The following is a 21,657-nucleotide window of genomic DNA, read 5'->3' on the forward strand; positions in this document are numbered from 1 at the left end:
TTTAGAAAATCTAGAAGATTCCTTAGTTTTTAGTTCACATTCGTCATAGTCGATACTCTTCTGATATCGTATCATTAGAAAAACATCAAGTTGATCCTGCACGCGTACACTAAAAAGACAAGACAAGGAATTATCAATTATGCATATTTTCAGACAGACAGTCAGATATATTTTGTAATGATACATGTATAAATGTTATTGCATGCATTCATCATACAAATCATCATCACCATCGATACTTAAAATAGTTAAAATAGGCTCCTTGAATTAAATATTTGCCGCTTAATATATCCGGTACATTCCGATGATCACAGTCCTCTAGATGTACTGAATCATGTGATCAGAGAACAGTCAGACGCAATCCAGTCAGACGCAATCAGTGGAAGCAGACGAGCAGAAAGTCAGACACATAATGTATGGAGAATTGTTGTCATGAATATTCTGGATGACTGTAAAACGGGTATTAAAGGGAAAGATCACGATTTCAAGTAGTTAGCATATACAATCGACATTTACATTTCCTTAACAATCTGCTCTGGGGGCCAATTATTATGCTCTGAAGGATTAATATTGTATGAACACATGTTGATAATCACGTTACTGCATCAGCAGAGGAGGCGGAAATAAGAAATACTCATATGCTTTCTATTACCACGAATTTAGGCGTCACTCGAAATTAAGAATGGAGAGTATAGTACAGGAGACATAACTTTGTTGAAAAGCAAACGGGCGGAAAGTCAAATATCTTCAGCAAAAGATACTTGACATATCTGACAGGTAATGTAATTTTTATTTACTGCTCAAGCTCGCAATATGGTTGTATTTCTGGATGCAAGTGTAACTTCTATAGGTACACACAATCAAATGTCTCATGGCATGATGGGAAACCTGTTTTCTTGGTGGTTAGCCTGATTTAAACAGTACGTTTTGTATACTAGGTCAGTAAGGAAAGAACATACAACTGAGCAACAGATATAGAGGACTGAGCAACGTAGGCTTATTTCGAAATAATATTTACTTTTATAATGGTGTTGATGTAATTAATGAAGGCATAATACTGTAAGCATTGAAACATGTTAATGAGGTATTAAAAGAAAATTATACATACAATATTATAAAAGTGTTGGTTTCACGCCATTTTTCAGAACACAAAAGGTTTCACATGGTGGCCATTATAAATGGTGGAGAAAGAACCCGGGAAATTCCGGGTGAAAAACAACGACCCATGGGAAGCACATGGAAATCTTTCTCACATACCGACATTGGCCGAGCATGAGACTGGAACCCACGCGGACAGAGATGATATGGCAGTGATCGATAAAGGCGTGCGTTTTAGACCACATCGCCATCCGGGGCCGCTGTAATAATGTTATCGGTAACATCGGATTATATTCCTAATGTTAGGTTTCTGAGAGTAACATATTTTGTACGGTCTATGAGAAAATAGTCATTAGCTTGTACTAGTGACATCCATAACATATAGATGTCTCTGTACCTTAAAAAGGAACAAGTACAAATTTAAACCATGTATATTTTACTGCAGTTCTGTTTTTAAAAAATACAGCATGAAAAAAATGTTTACCGTATAAGTTGCAGTAAAAAAGTATTGTAAAATGTTATGTGAGTTTTCAGTTTTGATTCCTGGAGCAAAATCTCAGATTTTGTGAATTCTCACTTTTTGACGGCCACGCCAATGATTTCGAATTTGTGAACGTATTTGCAATGATCTGGTACGTATTGTTTACTACTGATGTATAAATGTTCTTTTAGTTATTAATTACTTTTTTTCCTCGGCATCCTTTTTCTTCTGCAAACTTGTTAAAGATGGAATCGTGCAAAGGTATAATTTTTCATTTTAAATCAGTCCCTAGGTAAGCTGGTTCAAATAATTTATGATTTGACTATGTTTATTCTATATCTGTTTTGATGGACAGTGAAGAACAAATCTTTGTCGTTAGGGGTTTTGATATAGCAGAATCAGTCTGTACAAATGAAATGATACGGTTATAAATACAAAACTATTTAAAATTTAGTATGACGCTTTTGGTATGCGTAATAATCACTGAAAATGATTTGTATTAACTTAAATTGTTATACCGTGAGAGACGAGTTAAATAAAGGAAAGTATGTTCACAATCAGGAATATTTGTTCATTTGAATCACCTTAATCAATTTAAATAGTTTAATTAAAGTACATGGTGCTAATGAATTAAACTGTACTCGAGGCCATCAATAATTGTTTACTCGTGACATCCCATGCAATTTAAATAATCAAATGAGATCAATAAATGAAATTATGTTCACAGCCAGGAACATGTGCTTATTTGAACCACCTCAAGCTATATACTTAGTGAAATTAAAATACAAAGTGGTGATAAATGAAATCTTATGTAGTTTCAATTTATTCTCGCAGAAATATTGTCATGGCTGCCATCAAGCACTAATCGAATATGGTCCGCGAACTGTTTTACTGCTGTGGTTGTCATGGAAAGCGTGATGACGAATTCTACCGGAAGATGCAACATCATGCGTTCGATTCTTGTGTAAAGACCTGTAAATTAAGGAAAGCATATAGAGTTACTTTTAATTATTTTTAAGAAAAAATGTAAACATCTAAACTTAATTTATATGATCAGCTTTGTCATTTTTGTACAGTCCCACAGTTATGTGATATTTACTGACCACTAACAATTAATTGTGAACATTTCTGAGTGAGGTCGTTCTCAACGTAATACTCATTAGATTAATGGATCTTAGTTATACTTTGTCTACGTCATGCATATATACGTCATACGTCATGCATATATACGTCATACGTAATGCATATATAAGTCATGCATATATTACATGCTCTGATTTTCAGACAACTTTAATCTGGATCAGTATGTCAGGTTCGAATCGTAAGCAATAGGTTATCATTTTAAATGTATAACGATTATCATGTCCAAGTTCCCCGATGTTATTTGTTTTCTTCTCGATTTCGTCAAAGTTGTACCATTTCACAAATGAATTATCACTTAATTGTATCGATTCAGCATCAGCTGTTTGGTTTCCATGGTAACTGGTAGTAATTTGTAAGGCATTACCTTATATAATGTTACATTACAGTTTGAAATCACATACTGTGACCGGTTAATTTTTGAGTCAAGCATCCTTAACCACTCCTGTGTACTGTTGTATATGTATAATTACCCGTTCTTCAAATTCGAAAAATATCCCCCTAAATCTCCTCTCGAAAATAAAACAAAAAGTTATCGAAATTGCATATAAAACAGATTTGATTTCGAAATACAGTTTTAAAATAGAATTATAAAATTATTGCAGCAGAATTTAATGAACTCCAAAATAACGTCAAGAAATACAAATGTGGGCTTACTCCAACGTCGTGAATTTCTATAGACTGTAGTGAAAGAATCTATATTAATCGTATTTGTGCCTTGGTAGAAACACAGTGTTGATTTAGTGCTAACATGATAACACAATTGATAGAACTTTAATACATATTGCGTCTCCTTCTGACTCTCGGATTACTGAACGAACGAATGAATGACAAACGATCAAACAAAGAATTTAACGTACAACTTGGAACAACCTTATCGAATATCTCCTTTTTCCCGTGTAAACGGTGGAACTTTTAATAATTCCGGTAACAAAGCATAGTGTTATAATCCATTATTGCTTCCTAGTTTATCTACTCCGAGATGTTATGCTGACAAATTTCAGTCTCTGTAAACATCAGTCCTGCAATGGACCTTTATGTACGATCTCAATGTAATTGTTGCACACAACATAAAAACTGCGAAGCAGTAACACTTGTACGAATGTTTACTCCTGCTAAACTTAAAGTAGAACTAACATAAAATGAAAAAGTTAAATGTTTCAATATTGCGTCGAATTTTTATTTTTTCACAGTCGGGGAGTCCAACCCCTCGCGCACAATAAATCGTCTCGTGTCATCATATAAGTACTGCACAAATTCTGCTTGCACGCAGGGTAGTCAGTATCAAGTTATTTGATTGGTCAAATTCATACATACGCTAGCTTTACCATTCCATGAGACAGAAAGCTGTTCATGGTTGCAGAGTTCAGCCAGCTTAGTAATATCGAGGTCACGTTTACTTTCAATTATAAAATGAAATTGATTCTTTTGTAATTTTTAAGGCTTTTATTAACATCAGCATTATATCAAGAATTTCAAATCTACTATATTACCGTCAGAGTTAAGTGCCCCATCTCTTCTCCATCTCCTGTTTCTTCTGCGATGATGCCTGAAGATGGAGATTTAAAAAATATGAGCTAAAATAATGCTTTTACTAATTCTTGTTGTAATACGCCCACTACTCAAATGAAGGGTGGAAATTTTACAGTGTAATGTTTAAATATTAACCACAACATGGAATAACGATAACCCTGTAAAAGGGGTCAAAGGTCATTCAACTGATATTTATGACAATGCAGTGAGAAATTATCTTCATTGTCTCTGTATCTTTCAGCAACATGACGTTGAATCCTTCACTTTCTGACCCTATGCAATGTGGGTCTCTCTCCCTAATAATTGGCTAAGAACACACTGAAATATGCATTTATATGTACCCATGTATTATGAAATAAGGGGTGATAAAAGCAATATTCTTGAAGGGGTGAGGTATGATGTAAAAGTTGTAGTGATATAATGGTAATTACAATTTGGGATAATAATTTAATTGCTATATGCATTAATAAAAATACAAATAATAATAATAATAATAATAATAAGAAGAAGAAGAAGAAGAAGAAGAAGAAGAAGAACAAGAAGAAGAAGAAGAAGAAGAAGAAGAAGAAAAATAAGAAGATAATGGAGTTTGTTTTTCTCCGTCACTTGTGCCTTATGTATTACCGAACGTCCAGTTTCAAGAGAATAGATCCGAAATCAAAGAAACTGTATTTATCTACAAAGATCATTCCATGCATATCCAAGTGTTTCAAATAAGCTGTATCTCAACTTGCATGATACTCCACAAATGTTGTAGGGCACGGTGTCACCTTGATTGTCCGTCCGTGCGTCCGTCAGTAAAGATCTGCATTTAGATCAGTTTTCAAACATTGTGGTATGGCATCTTTGTTTTTAAAAAAAGTCAGATATACTTTATTATACATTATAAATTCGACTTATAAATTCGATAAGAGACAACCTGATTATTTTTGGAGATTTCAACTTTCACTTTGGCTGTCCTGGAAACCGATACACATCAAAATTTCTAGATTCCATTCACGTTTTCAACATCAATCAGTCAGTTAGCCAAACCACCCATAAACATGGTCTCATTATAGACTGGATTCTTCACAGACCTGATGATAATATTCTACAGTCCTCCCTGGTGTCCCACGAACTTGCATCAGATCACCTCTGCATTATATGCCATCTTGACGTATCAGTCCCTAACCCTCCACCTTTATTTGCTACTAAGAGAAACCACCGTATGATAAATAGAACCCTACTAATGCATGACATCCAAGAAAACCGAACAACTTTGTTACCTCCTACAGGAGACCAACTTTATAACTGCCTGCGTTCATTGCTTGACGAACATGTCCCAGCAACCAAGCGCAGAGTATCAATTCAAAAGTGTTCTCCATGGTATAGCAATGTTAGGGACCAGCTTCGCACTGCTAAATGAGACAGCCGTAAGGCGGAGAGGCTTTGGCTTTCCACCAGACTCACTATTCATAAGCAAATCTGTGAAGCTGCTAAGAAGAATGTTACAAATATAGTCCAAGCAGCGAAATCAGCCCACTACAGTACTAAGATCACGGAAAGTTCCAGCTGCAAAGAGCTTTTCGAGATTACTAACAGGCTAATGTCAAGGAACAAATGCACACCACTTACAACTACCTTCTCTCCAGTCGACCTTCCGACCTGTTTGCAAATTTCTTCCGTGACAAAATACAAACCATTACAGATAAGCTTGAAAACACAATTTCAGTTGACTCGTCGTCACCATACAGTTGCGATACAGAATTTCAGTGGTAACCATCAGCAGCATTTGAACCTGACTTTACAGATTTAGTAAGTACAATCGTGATGAAGAATGCACCAAAGTCATATGAACTTGATCCAGTTACAACATCACTGCTGCTTGAGTGCTTAGATCCAATATTGCCTTCACTTACTGATGTTATTAACACTTCTCTCTCATCCGGGGAATTCCCATCATTTTTCAAAACTGTCATTGTAAAGCCGCTGCTAAGAAACCAACAATCGACCATACCAATTTAAATAACTACCGCCCAGTTTCTAACCTCCCATTCAAAAATCTTAGAAAAAGTTGTTCTATCCCAACTTGTATCTCATCTGAATTCAAACTCTTTTAGCAATATACAGTCTGCATATCGACCTTGCCACAGTACTGAAACTACTCTTCTGAAAGTATTTCATGCCCTTCTCTCTGCTTTAGATAGCGGACAGATTACAGTCCTCACCCTCCTTGACTTGTTTGCAGCATTTGACACAAAATACCATAATATATTATTTCAGTCTCCAGCATGAATTTGGCATTCACGACAGAGCCTTACGATGGTTCAGGTCCTACTTGGTCAACAGAACACAAATTGTGTCCGCAAATGGAAAAGACTCCAGCCCAGTTGATCTATATTTTGATGTTCAACAGGGGTCTGTTCTTGCACATGTTCTCTTCATTCTATACACTCAGCCGTTCTCAAGTGTCATAGATTGTCAGCTTGTGTATCACCAACTGTACGCTGGTGATACCCAAATATACAAATCTAGCCACCCAGCTGAAGGTGGTGCTACCATCAAAGGTGTAGAGAGGTGCACTTCCGATGTGGAATCATGGATAACATGTAACAAGCTGCAGATGAATGATGATAAAACTGAAGCCATTCTGTTTACAACATAAAGACTTTCTCATTCACATCCTTTACCTCAAACAATAAATATCAGCAACACCAACATTAAATTCACACAATCAGTACGACACCTAGGTATTACTCTCGACAGTACTCTCACATTGCACCAACATGTCATGAACATATGTAAGTCTGCATGTCTTGAGCTGAGACTCATCAGCTCCATTCACAATTATCTTTCAGCTGATGCCAATAAAACACTTGTGTCTTCCTTAGTACTTTCAAGACTGGACTATTGTAATTCAGTTCTGTCTGGTTCGTCTCAATATCTACTCTAGAAACTTCAAAAAGTTCAAAACACAGCTGCTCGGATCATCCTTAGAATATCACGATCTGAGCACACACACCCTCTGCTCTGTACCATACACTGGCTACCCATTTGATCCAGAATCAAACACAAACATTGTTCTCTGTGCTACGTTTCATTGACAGGCTCCAGTCCAATATAACTATCTCACCTCACCCATGTATACACACCAGCAAGATACTTACGCTCCTCTTCTAACACTCGTATTCTCATATTCCCACTATGAAAATGAAGTCATATGAACACCGTTCTTTTGCATACCAGGACCCAGCAGCGTGGAAAGAATTGACCACTGAACTCAGACACAAAGACACAGTGATCTCATTCAAGAGCGCTCCTAAAACTTGCCTATTTCAATTGCAAGAACAGACTTAAAGACCTAATAATGTTTCCTCTCAAATATTTTCAGCATGTTTTTGTTTTTCTAATTTCATGATGTTTGTTTTTCGTAATCATATCATTATAAACGTTTTTTTCAGGTGTTGTCTAATGTTGCAAAGCGCTTAGAGCTTCTAAAGATTAGGCACTATACAAAGTCCTCATTATTATTATTATTATTGTTATTATTATTATTATTACATTGTCACGCTTTACTTAAGTCACCTTTGCATACAAGCTAGGAGGGAATGAGCCAGGGACAAATACAATGACTACGTCTATGTCTTAGTATGAATGAGTACATGATCCGTTGATAAGGTTTGCAAAAAGAAAGGAATTTGTTGAACAAGGGCCATTATTCTGCTCCCGTTCTTCGTTTCTTACTATGATATATATTGTAAGTATCAGGTGGTTTAATTTAATTTTTGGCATACGTTTTGTGCTCAAGTGCTGGTTGCCAGGGAAAAGTGTGGTAACACAATATGCGTAACAAGATTTGGGAATTTTCCGTCTTTTCCACGGACCACTCCAGTGGCCTTAGTGGTATGAGCGTCTGCCTCGGATACGGGAGGTCGTTGGCTCGAACCCCGGTTGAGTCAAAACAAAGACATAAAGATGGTACTAACAGCTTTAAGAGGTTAGTGTTATGACTGGTCGGCCTGGTGTCAGGATAATGTGACTGGGTGGGACATCATGTTACATGTCTGCGGCATGATGCCCCAGTGCTTGGCATCACTATAAACTGCCACACTGCAGACATCTTAGCGACATGACTGAAAAATGTTTAAAGTTACGTTAAAAATCCAAAAATCCAAGTCACACACATACACGTCTTTTACACGTATTTTTTATTGATACGGTCTATTCCTAAACTATTCACTATATTTAAAATGACATGTAGTTGTATTAATTGCATAGTGCAAATTTACATAAAATACGCTTTTAATTTGTTTTAAAGTATGACTGTAAATTAACCCGAGAAACCCATGATGAATAACTCTGACAAGTCAACATGAAACTGTTCCATGTCCGGTTGTAAATATAAGAAAGTCACTGATAAAATCAAAACCAATACATTTGTAACAATGTTTAATGTTGTTGGCGAATATGATTGATTGTGAGGCTTTTCAAAGGGAGTCTGAGTTTTCTTATTCACCGACAATATTGGTGTTTGTCTCCTTGTTACTCGAAATGAAAGATGTTCAGTGTATATTATTGTTCTTTAATTTAGTGGCAACACACACACACACACACACACACACACACACACGAACGCGCAATGTCTCACAAATTAGCAGCATCATGATGCAGATTTGAGACCGTGTCTCCGACACGGTCAAAACCTCCCATCCCCCAAGACTTCAACCTTGCACGCTCATGCATGTACGAGAATTTCCCCTCGCATACAAACACGGAATCGCTCAACTTTGTGAACTTCGCGAGAGTTGATACAAGCAGAAAAAAGCGAAGCTTCCACAGAAGTAAGCTACAGTCATACATGTACAAATGTCAAAATCCTCAGCGAGAAAAGTCTTGGGTTGTGTGATCGGAGATATATCGATATAAGCTAACAGCACATACGTGACTTAGTGTGAAAGAATTCATATCTGTGGTTAATGCGGGTATTATATTACCTGAACCATGGTGTGTTTGTCAAATAAAAGATTAAATCGCTATATAACCTGAATGCATCATATCGATTCATCAAAGAGACTCAACAGATGCTTTATAACTTTGAAAGACGAATCGGGTGCATCTTAATAACTTAATCAGATTAGGGATCGAGCGCGTCGAACATTTAGCGACAAATAGAATAAAACACCAGAAAAGTCATTGCACGATATTGTATAAGAAAACTTCAAATCGTTGACGTTAACTGAACCACCCTAGTAACGACAGTGAATGCATTAAAATAACTAGTGACGAAAGTGACGACATCGACGATCACCTAGGATAAATCAATTATAGAAATGTTTTCAGCACAATATATAAAACACAAATGGTACTCACACGTATGCATAACAATATATTCTTCAGCAGTAATAGGAATATAAAGAAATTATACATGACCATTGGAAATGTTGGTATTTCTGTGAAATGATATTCCATTGCAGATGCACCAAGCAAAGAAATTCAATCCTAGAGACGGCATGGTAATCGTAGGGAATTTCAAGTTCAAAGACAAGTTTACCAGCACCTTTGAAATTCTTGTACGTGAACGTACAATAGATGGTCAATTTCGAGTTTTATATTTCACTACCGTAATGACAAGTATGCAGTGATTTCACCAAATACGTGTTTGAGGATATTATGTTTGAACAGGAAAAGCGATTTGATACCACAATGAAGAGCCTACCACGTGGCAAAATAGCTTGCTTACGAGACGCTACTCGGTCATTTAGTTTTACCATCCTGAATCCTTCATGCGTTACGGCTGATTGTAGAATCATTAGATAGTATCATGTACAACAGACGCTGATAAAGAGACAGGTTTTGTTAGAAAAAAACATGAATTGAGACGATAGATTAGCTGTATGTCGTATTAAAGAATCAATGACATTATTAAGCAATCGATACATAAGCGTATCCCTTGGAAAACGAGAAATTTGTAAAAGAACATTCTGTCATGAATAATGTAAACCCTATTGGCTCGGGTGCTCAACCATTCCTTAAATGTACTATGTGTTTGCTGCTGAGTATTATCGTGAGCGGCGGCGAAATATTTGCCAACGCGCCTGTTATGGATAAGAACCAATGGTGTCGTCAAGGATAAAGCAGACGATGCTTTTAAAGATCAAAGCAACCGTTGTTTATAAACAAAAGTTTTCTTAGTAAACAAACAATAGACAATGGTCTTCCTTTATTACAAGATATGCAGAATGTGAACCAACTTAAGCAATCAGCGCAGAAGCGTGGAAAAAGGAAACAAAGTGGAGATAGGTAGATATACTTACAATATTACAATTCTCAGATGAGAAACTACAAGTTGCGAAACAACTTTCCTCAGATGAACCATGGCTGGTGGTAATAGCAGCTGTAAATCAAATCGAACAATGCAAACGATAACGTGGCATATAGATACGGAGATACGTATCAAAAACTGACATACTTGCGCTATTGGGACTCGCAGACGAAACTCGTCAGACTGTGAGACAGCCTCGAGCAAGGCAGCACAGTTTCATAGTTAGATTCCTCCAAGGGTCAAGCAGGCTGGTCTTTCCCGCATGGTCGCCGGTGAACAAAACGGCACAGACTATTGCAGAAGAGGCCACTGTGTATGGTCCTCGTATAATTAAAGTTCCAGAAATCAAGTTACACAAACACTTTCTTGGTCTTCATGATTGGCGGGAAATCATTAAAAACCTACACAAACTAAACAAAGACGAGGTAAAACTTCTTTTGAATATGAATCGTATCAAAGTTTCAGCACGTGGGTGAAACGTCTCTGCCGTCCGGATTCAAAGCTGGTATTGTTTTCAAAGTAGAATGTACCTTTGCCATGCCTGGTTATTTAACCAAGAGAAGACTCTGCACCATCAATAACATTACAACCATGATTCAATAGTGGTGCCCTTGAGAGTATGAACCATAAAGATACTGAGACTACCAGTGATCAAACTAATACAAGTTACGCAAAGATCCACGAGAAGTTTGAAAAATATTCTACAGGATGTTTAGGATGGATTCTTTACAGATGCTTGGAGGTTAAAATTCATATTTTCCCGTGCAAACTGTTCCCTGGGTCAATTTACGTTCCAACACCAGTGTGTTTTCCACCACGGTCAGTAATCAAGATGAAAAATGTTGACAACTAGTGTTTTGAATTGACGCTCTTGTCCGCACTGCATCCTGTAAACAGTCACACAGATCAGCCTAAAAAATGCAAACAAAACTTGGACGAACTTAAGTTTGGTCAAATTGTAATTCCTGTGCATGTTACTGACATAAGTAAATTCAAGCGACTCATCCCTGATATCGCTGTTCATGTGTTTGTTTGGAACACATTTATACAGCGGATTCAATCATAGATCGTGGCAAGTGTGAGTTACAGTGTTGATTTGTTATCGTTGAGCAACATGGACGGCTCAGTCGTGCGGTATAATTATGTGTGGGTAAAGATTTTCCCGATTAATACACCGACATAACAAGCTCAAGGGGATAAAGGTTCTATGTCGAAGATGAATGCATGTATTTAGCACGTAACAGTTGCTCGGGGTTCATTATATTAACTGTCGTGGTATTTTTGAAACGAAGCAGTATATAATCATACCAGAACCTGGCAAGAACCTTGTAGAATTTTACAGCAGTGTAACGGAAGATGATGATCCAGTATTTGATCTACGCGAACTTGGAATGTTTAAACGTTCCCATGGACGCCCCCGAGGTTCAATGAAATACAACGCAAGTAACTGAACAAGCCCCATGCTGTTCTTGCCATAATGGCAGATGTGATGAATCCATAAAGTCAACAATGTTGTATTGTGGTCAGGACTCGTTTGAGGGGTTTATTAAATCGTGTCAGGTCACAGCGAAATGGATCCGACAACAGTTTTCTTCGCCCGCAGACATGATAATACTCGTGACAACATTTGTACGTTTTCCGCTGCTACTCATGACTGCATCTGTGAAGCAGCTTTCAGGTCCACCGACAGTGATGCCACTGTAGGCTTAAAACTTCGTGGTCACTGTTACATCAGTGTCGCGTACAGAAGAGCCACAGAATGTGCATGCAATCTTTAGATACGAAATTACTCAAGCGAAAACAAAAATTCCGATTATGCTTTATAAAATGCATTACTTAATAACGCAATGGATCTCAACAGCATTGGATGCTTTATTAAGCGTCCTCACAAACAATATGAAAATAGAAATGATTCTCAGACTGGGACTTCTGAATTTTATTGACTCCCAGCAGTTCCTCAATTACAGAGAATAGTAACGATCGTTTAATGTTTACATGTCGATACGGTGACGCCGATGATGAACCGGACAAGTTTGCCTTGCTCACCTGCAAAGAAATCTACCCTTGCGAATATATGAACAACACGACGAAGTTTTCTGAACCTCAATTGTTTCTGACTGGGGTCTTCTATTTCTCCCTGTCTCGCGAAGGTATTTACGCCAACGAGTACACGCATATAAACAATGTCTGGTTCGCGATCACATAGATGAATGCAAAGGTCTTAATATATGCTACAGTCGCGACAATCGGAACTAGAAGACCTCACAGTGGGCATCGAAAAAACTTTTGCTTCGTTGATTAAGCCAACATGCGAAACCATGGAGAAGGTCAAGAAAGTCGCGAAAACCGCCATGAACATGACGGTAACAGATGATGAACAAAGTCCGATTGTTATGACCGCGGCGGTTTTAGAACGCTAGCCAGAACCAATTGCGGACGCATAAGAAACCAGTACACATCTTCAACAACTACAATCCGAGTTGAGAAAAACTGCTAGCATATTACTGAGGCATGACGCAAAATGATTGTTAAGATGCCCTATCAATAGCCACTGATATCTGCACCGATTGGAAAAATTATGTACATGAAAAATGAGCTTAGCTTTGCCATTTCAAACGAATCTGACGCCTCTGTTTTTTGTGGACCCTACAGGTTTGTACCGCCAGGTGAAAATAATAATTAATTATCCCAGGGCGCTAGTGCCCGTAGACGACCAGTCAATGCTACCTTTTGTTAAACGGGGTAGTGATTGTCCCTCCGTATTTAGTTTTCGTTATCTAGGGGTTGACCGCCCTCGATGTTATTGCCCGGTTCGAGTAATTGTAAATATAAGTGGTGAAACTTATAGGTGAAATAGATAGAGATCTGAGCAGGTATATAGAACAGACCAACACGAGCCCCCGTACATGTAAACAAACAATTTAATAAATTACATACAAACACTGTGAAAATTCATTACATCAGGAATGTACTCTGCTTTTAGAAATTTAAACTTACGCCGAAATACAAAGAAAACGCAAATAGATCTAAATAAAATAGTCGAGCTGTTTACTGATAGATTTAGTTCATCATAGGATCGAGTGGACAATCGAAGTCAACGTCTTGTACGATTTCATAACCTGCTCGTCCTCAGTTTGGCTTGCTCCCTCTGTAGCTGTTCAGACTCTTGGATCTCAGGATGATACTTTCTACCATCCGTCTCAGGATACTCTCAGAATACGTCTTCAGAAATTAATACGTCGCAGGATTGCGTCAAAGGATAATACGTCTCATACGTCCCATACGTCTCAGGAGCTATTTTCTCCCTTTGCTTTCAACGTTCCTCCCTCTAATCGGTAAATTAGTTCGTCGGTTCCTTTCGACAATAGTCCCCTTTTTGGACAACAGTTCCTTTTTACGGAAATTTCTTGCAAATTCCCGGAGTCCTAGTTTTTGGGTCTCCTCTTGCAGGAAAAGCTTAGGCTGATTAAAATTCGATGCGGGCGATATTAAAACCTATGAAATGTTTTGTTGGAACACGCCCTTTCATTTAACGTAACCAATCAGAATCAAATATCTCTGCCGCCTTTTTCCAGAGGCGCCAAAGTCAGGGTCAGTTTGACCTGGTAGTTTGAGTAACAGAGTTTCTGCGATCTCTCAGTTGTGACAACTTTACCATGAAAATGAAGTTTTCCTTGTCCTTAATAATCTGCCTGGCTGCTGTATAAACAAATGTTTAATTAGGAACAGAATTCTCCCTCTAAAGGAAATTACCGTACACGGTAGTATGGCGATATGATACGCGCTTGTCTCCATAAATCTAATTAATGGTTCTCTGGTCTCAACTAATATATTCTTGTTAGATCGACATAAAATTTGCCACTTCACACCGTTGTAAACTCGGATGGACGGCCCCATTTGTGGATATCATGCTACTTGAAATACAGCATGCGCTGGCGGGAAGAAACGTTTCCTCAAGCCCAACTAGGCAAGCGAATACGTATCTATTCAGAATTTCTTGCGTTGGCTCAAAATATTTTGCGTACGATTAATAAACTCTATTCGGCGGCTAATGAGGATAAAACGTTGTGCATGGCAGAGTTCGAAATGCTGTGAGATGAGAAAGAAAACCATCGAAAATTCCGGGCACAGGTACGGAACAGGGACGCGAGCGACCCAAAACAGATAGATGATTTAAATGCAGTGAAAATGGAGTAAATGTTCAACTGGGCTACCAAAGTTAAAGACGTATTATTTGGCTTCGGTTTTGGGTATGTCTGGCTTAATCGAGACTGTTTTAAAGCGGATATCGTGAGGATAATTATGTATTGATTTCATAAATCGTGTTCCCTCGTTCACAAAGCAATGTCATCTCGTACTGGAGAGCCATGTGCACTGCAAATCGTTTCTGCCTTTAAAAAAAGCTGCTCGCACGTAATACTTGAGTAATTTGGCTGCCGGTACATACAGTGTGCGCCATGGTATACAGAAACTATTTATGGTGTTCAACAGGCATATACTTATACGACGTTCTATAGAGAATCAAAGTATGATATTGCAAATGTGTTACTACCACTAAGTGTATAATTCATCATTCCTATGAGTGACCAGGATTCTCTCAGACGAAAAGCCGAATTGATATTTTTAAACAGATTTATTACAATTGATAAATAATTATGACTCGTGAGGGGTACAAATTTTTCTACGGACGTATAGAGATATTAAAATTCAATAACGTATTTCTTTCTTAGATGATCGTAAGTTAGACGAACACAAATGAAATGGAATTCATCTTCTACCAAATAAACTTTATTTTTGCGGCATAAGGCATAGCATGTATTAGTTCTCTCAGTCCTACTATGCTTACTTGTCTCTACTTTCAGCATGTACTCTGGGCATATTAATTTAGCAAGTAACGTCTTTAATAGATATGATAATCCACATGATAGATATTTCCCGGTTCTAATTCAGTTGTATACATACTATAATACATGCGAATTGTTAATATCGCTTTGCCAGTTTTGGAAATGGGAATCCAAAATTCTTCGCGAAAATAGTGAGAAATTTTGTTTCGTCACCAAGATCTCGATTTAGCCAGACATACCCAAAACCGAAGCCAAATAACACGTCTTTAACTTTGGTCGCCCAGTTGACACGGTTGATTTCATCTAATCCTTTTAAGATTAAATAAACTTGGCGCTCGTACAAGAAGATAAGGAAAGAAATAAACACTATCTTTGCATTTCGTGTTCTTCGTACATTTAATTTTGCATTTATAGGGTCACAATAATTTATAATGTTATAACTTGTATATAAAAAAAAAACCTTTATTTTGTGGAACAGTCCAACTCGTTTCAAATAGTAATCTGTTGAACTAGAATAGGAAATAGCACACGCTGTATGGTTCAACCTTGATTTTTTTTTTATAGTTGCAGATACAGGGTTGAAATTAATTATTTTGTTTCTGATTGTTACTCAAAACGGCACCTTTGGTATGACTGGCAGAAGTTATGAAACACAGTTAAAGGATTTGTATTGTAATAATATGATGACAATGAACAAGAAAACGGAATTCAATTGTGTAGCCATTTGAACCGGAAAGATTAGAGATTACTCGAAGATACTACCTTATTGGAAGATGATTGCAAGCACGCTTAAATTTCTGGTACCGTATTCTTTAGACGTTTTAAGCAGAACTCCAGCTCAAAAATCAGAAAACTTTGAAGTATCCTAACTTTCATCAAAATAAAGTTAGACTCGTAGAACTCTCAGGTTCGTCTAAGCTTTGGTTTCTATATTAGCCTTGTAAATTTCGATCAGACTGATTTCCTTCACGTATTTTTAACTTGTTCTTGGGTTTCTTTCTTGACACCTATCAAAAATACATTGACTGGTCTTCTTTGTATTTTATATCTTATTAGAAAAGCAAACCATTTTGCTTTAGGTGTGAAGTGCAGCTTTACAAGGACTACAAGTTGAATCAATAAAATAAAACGAAACAAATACTCGAATCCCACCAATACATGTAGATTTTATCAACCTCAGGTTGACACACTTGCTATGTGACCAAATAATATGGCAGTTCAAAAATCTATCAATACATCACTTAAAGATAAATACCGTGCATTAAGGATTAACTTGTAATATTCCCCATGCAACTAGTGCTGGTTTACATGAAGAAGGCCATTTTAAGGTCTAATCAGAATCAAACAGGTTTAGCCCTCCAATCTAATGTGCCCAGTACAAAAATATTACCTATATCTAATCCTTCATCCATTTCAAGGTGTGGGCGATACTAGAAAGATCTTAAAAGCGTGAATGAAGCATAAAACGTTGCCAAGTAACAAATCTTAGTCTTCATTTCGATAGTATGATTCCACTTTTAAACTTATTATGTGTTAAATAGCACAAATCACTTTTGTTTTATTACTACAGAGAGAGAGAGAGAGAGAGAGAGAGAGAGAGAGAGAGAGAGAAATTTTCCCCGACGTTTGAAAGCATATTATCCTAGGTATTTCCCTTCCCCACGAGGCAGAGAGGAATGGGAGAGTCCGGTTATTGTGAAGAGACATATCGATGAACAGCGATAGAGAGAGTACACTAAACCCAACAGAGAGGCGTAAAGAATTGTGCTTCTTTGGTTAGAGAATCATGGAATTTACTTACGATTATATTCTAACATATGTACTAACAAATATGGTTGCTTTTTCAGGACTGGAGGAAAGCTGAAGTAGGATATCATTTAAACATGCATATTTTATCAAAAGAGAGGTACACACATTGCATTCATAACCTATATATTGATATTATGACAGCGCGTGATGCCACATGAAGGACATGTTGCTGTTTTTGTTTTTAACGGCACCTTTAACAAATGCTAACACTACATAGTAAACCTCATGGTTTTTAGTTTTTCGGTATCAACGCAACCTTGCTCTACGATGTTATTTCAAAGCAAGTTGACTCATAACAAGTGCACAGTCTGCAATATTTCGCAGAGCAAGACTGAGCTCATGTCTCATTTGGGTCATGAAGTTGCTAATACACAGTCTGCGAAATTTCGCGGAGCAAGACTGAGCTCATGTCTCATTTGGGTTATGATGTTGCTAATCGCAGCATTTATTCTTCAGTTCCGAACACCAGGCAATGCTGAAAAGTCTTTTTTGGTGTGAAACAGAAATCTATGAATATAAACAATAAGCAGAAGAGTCTCATTTGTATCTTAAATAGCACAACTAGGCAAAGTGGGGTAAATGCAACGATATTTACTTACATAACAATATATTTGTTTCTACGTACCAGAGCTGATACCGCTGTCGGTGGGACTGGAGTCGTGTTCTGCAGATAAAGTAGGCATTTTTAATGAGCAAAGCTATCATTAGTTTGTTTGAAATTCTGAAACGCGCACACCCACCCCCCCCCCCCCACACACACACTTTTAGGCATTGTAAGATACTTTGCAGGATATCCGATACAAAAAAGAAATAATAAGAAAAAGGAAAGTAACTTAATCTGTATGAATGTGCAATGCTGTTAGACCTGCACACGTAAAAAATGTGCTTTCAGAGCTTTTGATATATTTAATCTCTCTCTCTCTCTCTCTCTCTCTCTCTCTCTCTCTCTATATATATATATATATATATATATATATATATATATATATATATATATATATATATACAACTATTTTAAAAATACTCACTAGGCTGAGCTAAAATCAAATCTCCAGAGTCCTTTTTGGGAGCTGAAATACAACAAATCCATTGATTTAAAAACTAAAGACTTTTTTTCTGATATTGAATAGAATAGATTTTGTTATTATGACTTGCATTCGGCTTGATAAATTTACCTGATGTTAAGTGCCAGACCATTCTTATAACGGTATTTCTGAACATTAATTGGTACCTTACTCGCCATGGTCCCATGATTTGTCGTTTTACGGAGCATATTTGCCCTGGCCATTACAAAATCTCGAGATTTCAACACTGAAAAAAAGAGGTACGATTGTCATATCATGTTATTTTTATAATAGGCAAATGTTGGTGAGTTTTGTGCCCGGAGAAAAACACAATGAATCACTAATGCAAAAATTCACTTGCTTTTCCGAAATAAATCTCCACGTCACGTAATCTCTATGGCCATGAAAGGACAAAGGAAGTAAATCGATCCCGTATATTGTACCCATTTGGCTGATCATGTAGTATAAGAGGCCTTATAGTTACTTCAAAAGTAAAGTGAGACTAGTGTATCTGAATTTGTAAGCTTATCATTTCTTAATTTAAAAAAAAATGGTTGTGGATGACAGATATTCCATTATTGACTGGTTCGAAATCCTTGACTTTTTCTACAAAGAGTATACCAGATTTTTTAATTTTAATTAATTTCTTGTTTGCCGACACTTTTTTGAAACGGTAGGGATATATTTGACGGTCCGTCCTTTTGTATGTACATAAACTTTCCATTGATTTTTAAAAGGACAAAAAAAAAATCTTGGATCAGTCATAGTCCATTCGGTATAGATTGTGCCAACACTTTTGGGTAATTTAAAAACATTCCAGATTTGCATGTCTCACGTGTTTGAAGTCGTATTTCTTCGCGTTACCCAAATGTCATCAATTGTCACCTTATGAGTCCTGGGTGCAGGCCATAGGTCTTTCCCTAGATAGATAGATAGATGGATGGATGGATGGATGGATGGATGGATGGATGGGTGGGGGGGAGGGAGGGAGGGAGAGAGAGAGAGAGAGAGAGAGAGAGAGATGTGTGTGTGTGTGAGTGTGTGTGTGTGTGTGTGTGTGTGTGTGTGTATACACTTCATGGGCACGAAACAAATTTATACATGCATCTGACATTGACTAAGCTCTTCGCTATAACTTGGAAAGTATCGAGATTACCACCCATAAATAATGTTCATACTGGGCTTGAAAACATTGATGACCAACCATATAAAATTTATATTTTTCATCAGGTAGTCTGCATCCTATAGGACCTACCCGAAACACTCAAATTTCTATGTGTATTTCAAAACTAAAAAGAAACCGACACGGATAATTATTTTATGAAAACATCATATTAAGGTTTTTGTGTATGTGTTCATTTAGGAGGAAGTTCACTCCCATCCCCGAGCATTTCGCCCCACCCACTTATTTTGCGTGTTCAGTTAAGAGGATTGACACCCTCATTCCGTCCAACTCGATTCCCCCCTACACATACACACATATTCCATCATCCAACAGTTCTAACGGTAATAAAATAAATTTAGTTTTACTTGCCTCGCCCAGGAGTAGGTCGTAGAAGTGCCGGGTGACAAGCGATGAGATACTCCCTACAATTGTTTTGAACATCTCTAGCTTTGTGCGTAATTTCCGTAATAATGCTAATGAATGTGTGCATGGCTTGTTCCTAATCTGGATATTTTTCTGGATCCAGCTTGGCTTTCTCTGTGAAGGCATCGAAGTTAATCAAAGTCTCCACAACCTTTTTTAGTTCCTCTTCATAGTTAGGTCTACCGCTGGCCATTGATGATGCTGGTAATCGAATGACCTCTATGTAAGATCTAATCTAAATTCTCATTCCGCCTGTACTTGATAAACGAAAATAAGTCTGTATTATAATGTTGCTATTTTCCCCTCGTGGACTGCACACAACATGGCTAGATAATAAAAATCAAAACAGGTTCATTTTAATTCATATTCTGTTTCAAAATCATCGTAATACATATATAGAGCATTCTTTAACTTCCTCGTAAACAACATACGATATGACTAAAAGTTATTAATAAAACAAGTATCATTACTCAGTTGTACTATTTTAAATTCACTGTGAGCATAGTCGTGAATTTACTTAAGACTTACCATGAATTAAGTTTGTTCGTGACTTTTGAGAAAAGTTATAATTTCATTGACCTTAAATTAATTGAATCGGATGGGTCCCAATGTTAAAGTCAGTTTAGTTAGATCTGTCAAAATTTGTACCACGAAATCCATGAAAATTTGTATTCCATGAAAAATAGAATTCTATGAAATCTAGTTTCATCTTTTGATTCCAGTTATGTAATTCTACACACAATCTTTTCCCAACTAATTCAGCCTTAGATAACTAACACAATAGACCTTCGCCCCCACCACAAAAAAAAAAAAAAAAAAAAATCCCCAACAAAACAAAACAAATGAACAAGGATCTATTCTTATTACAATAAAACAGTATATGTGTTATCTATAAAATCGAACAAGGAAGTTTTCTTACTGCGATAAGATGATACAAGGAAGTATTTTTATTGTGCTAAAATATCACCTGTGTTATTTATTCAGTCACAAATCGATATTATAGAGAGAGTGGGTCAGTTTGTTGTAGCCATAACATTATGCGATTGTAGGTCTGCATAACGTTACACATTATCTTCTTTAGAAAGTATGTAGAGCTTGTGAAAATTATTCTTCCTGATGCTTACTGGAATTGTGAGTTATGATATTTCATCCAAGGTCCTAATTTATGTAAATAAACACTATAATTATGATATATAGAAAATAGTGTATAAGGACGGGACACATCTTAGAATGAATTCCTAAGTTCACCTCAAGTGACTACTCTATGCGTAGCAGATTTTTTTTTTTTTTAATTTACGGAGACATAAACTACATATGTACCATTCACAAGATCGGCACTATTTTCGGCTACCCAATTAAATACCGACACCGCAATGATCACAAAAACACAATTTAGAAACTACAGTTAGTTAAAACTACATTTATTGTATCTTCCTATGCTAGTCCATTATCTAAGTTCATGCAAGGCATTAAATTCATTTCTTACGACACCTGTCTGCTCCTGTTGTACCACGTGCGCTACTAAGAATACAGGAATGTGACCTCTAAATCTTGTTTATGTGTATTTTAATTCTCGTTAAATTCCTCATGAACAATATCATTATGTCTGAGAGGGTGGGGTAGAGATGGGGTATTGCTTACCTTAGCAGCTGTAGTTGTTACGTTTCTATAAGATTGTTGTTTTATCAAATATTCTTGTCGAAATAATAATGCCGCTACATCTCAGCTTTAACTATTCCAGTGTGTCCTGAACAGTTCGATTTAATTTCTTAAAAATCTGATCTATATTTAAACGCAAA

General features: G+C 36.9%; 1 long non-coding RNA gene across 2 annotated transcripts; it reads right to left on the reverse strand.

Moving 5' to 3' along the window:
* Nucleotides 1–1,517: 1,517 nt before the first annotated feature.
* On the reverse strand, nucleotides 1,518–21,657 carry LOC149803122 (uncharacterized). 2 transcript variants are annotated; one of them, XR_016420141.1, is made up of 6 exons: nucleotides 21,500–21,657; nucleotides 19,805–20,184; nucleotides 18,235–18,276; nucleotides 17,832–17,870; nucleotides 4,213–4,268; nucleotides 1,518–2,551 (listed from the first exon to the last, which is right to left on the reverse strand). It is a non-coding gene; the product is annotated as an uncharacterized LOC149803122 (long non-coding RNA). The 2 variants fall into 2 exon arrangements; XR_016420142.1 differs by lacking the exon at nucleotides 21,500–21,657 and adding an exon at nucleotides 20,387–20,607.

Source organism: Sinohyriopsis cumingii, chromosome 3, assembly GCF_028554795.1.
Source record: "Sinohyriopsis cumingii isolate HCF-2022 chromosome 3, ASM2855479v2, whole genome shotgun sequence".
In the NCBI taxonomy this organism is placed as follows: Eukaryota; Metazoa; Mollusca; class Bivalvia; order Unionida; family Unionidae; genus Sinohyriopsis; species Sinohyriopsis cumingii.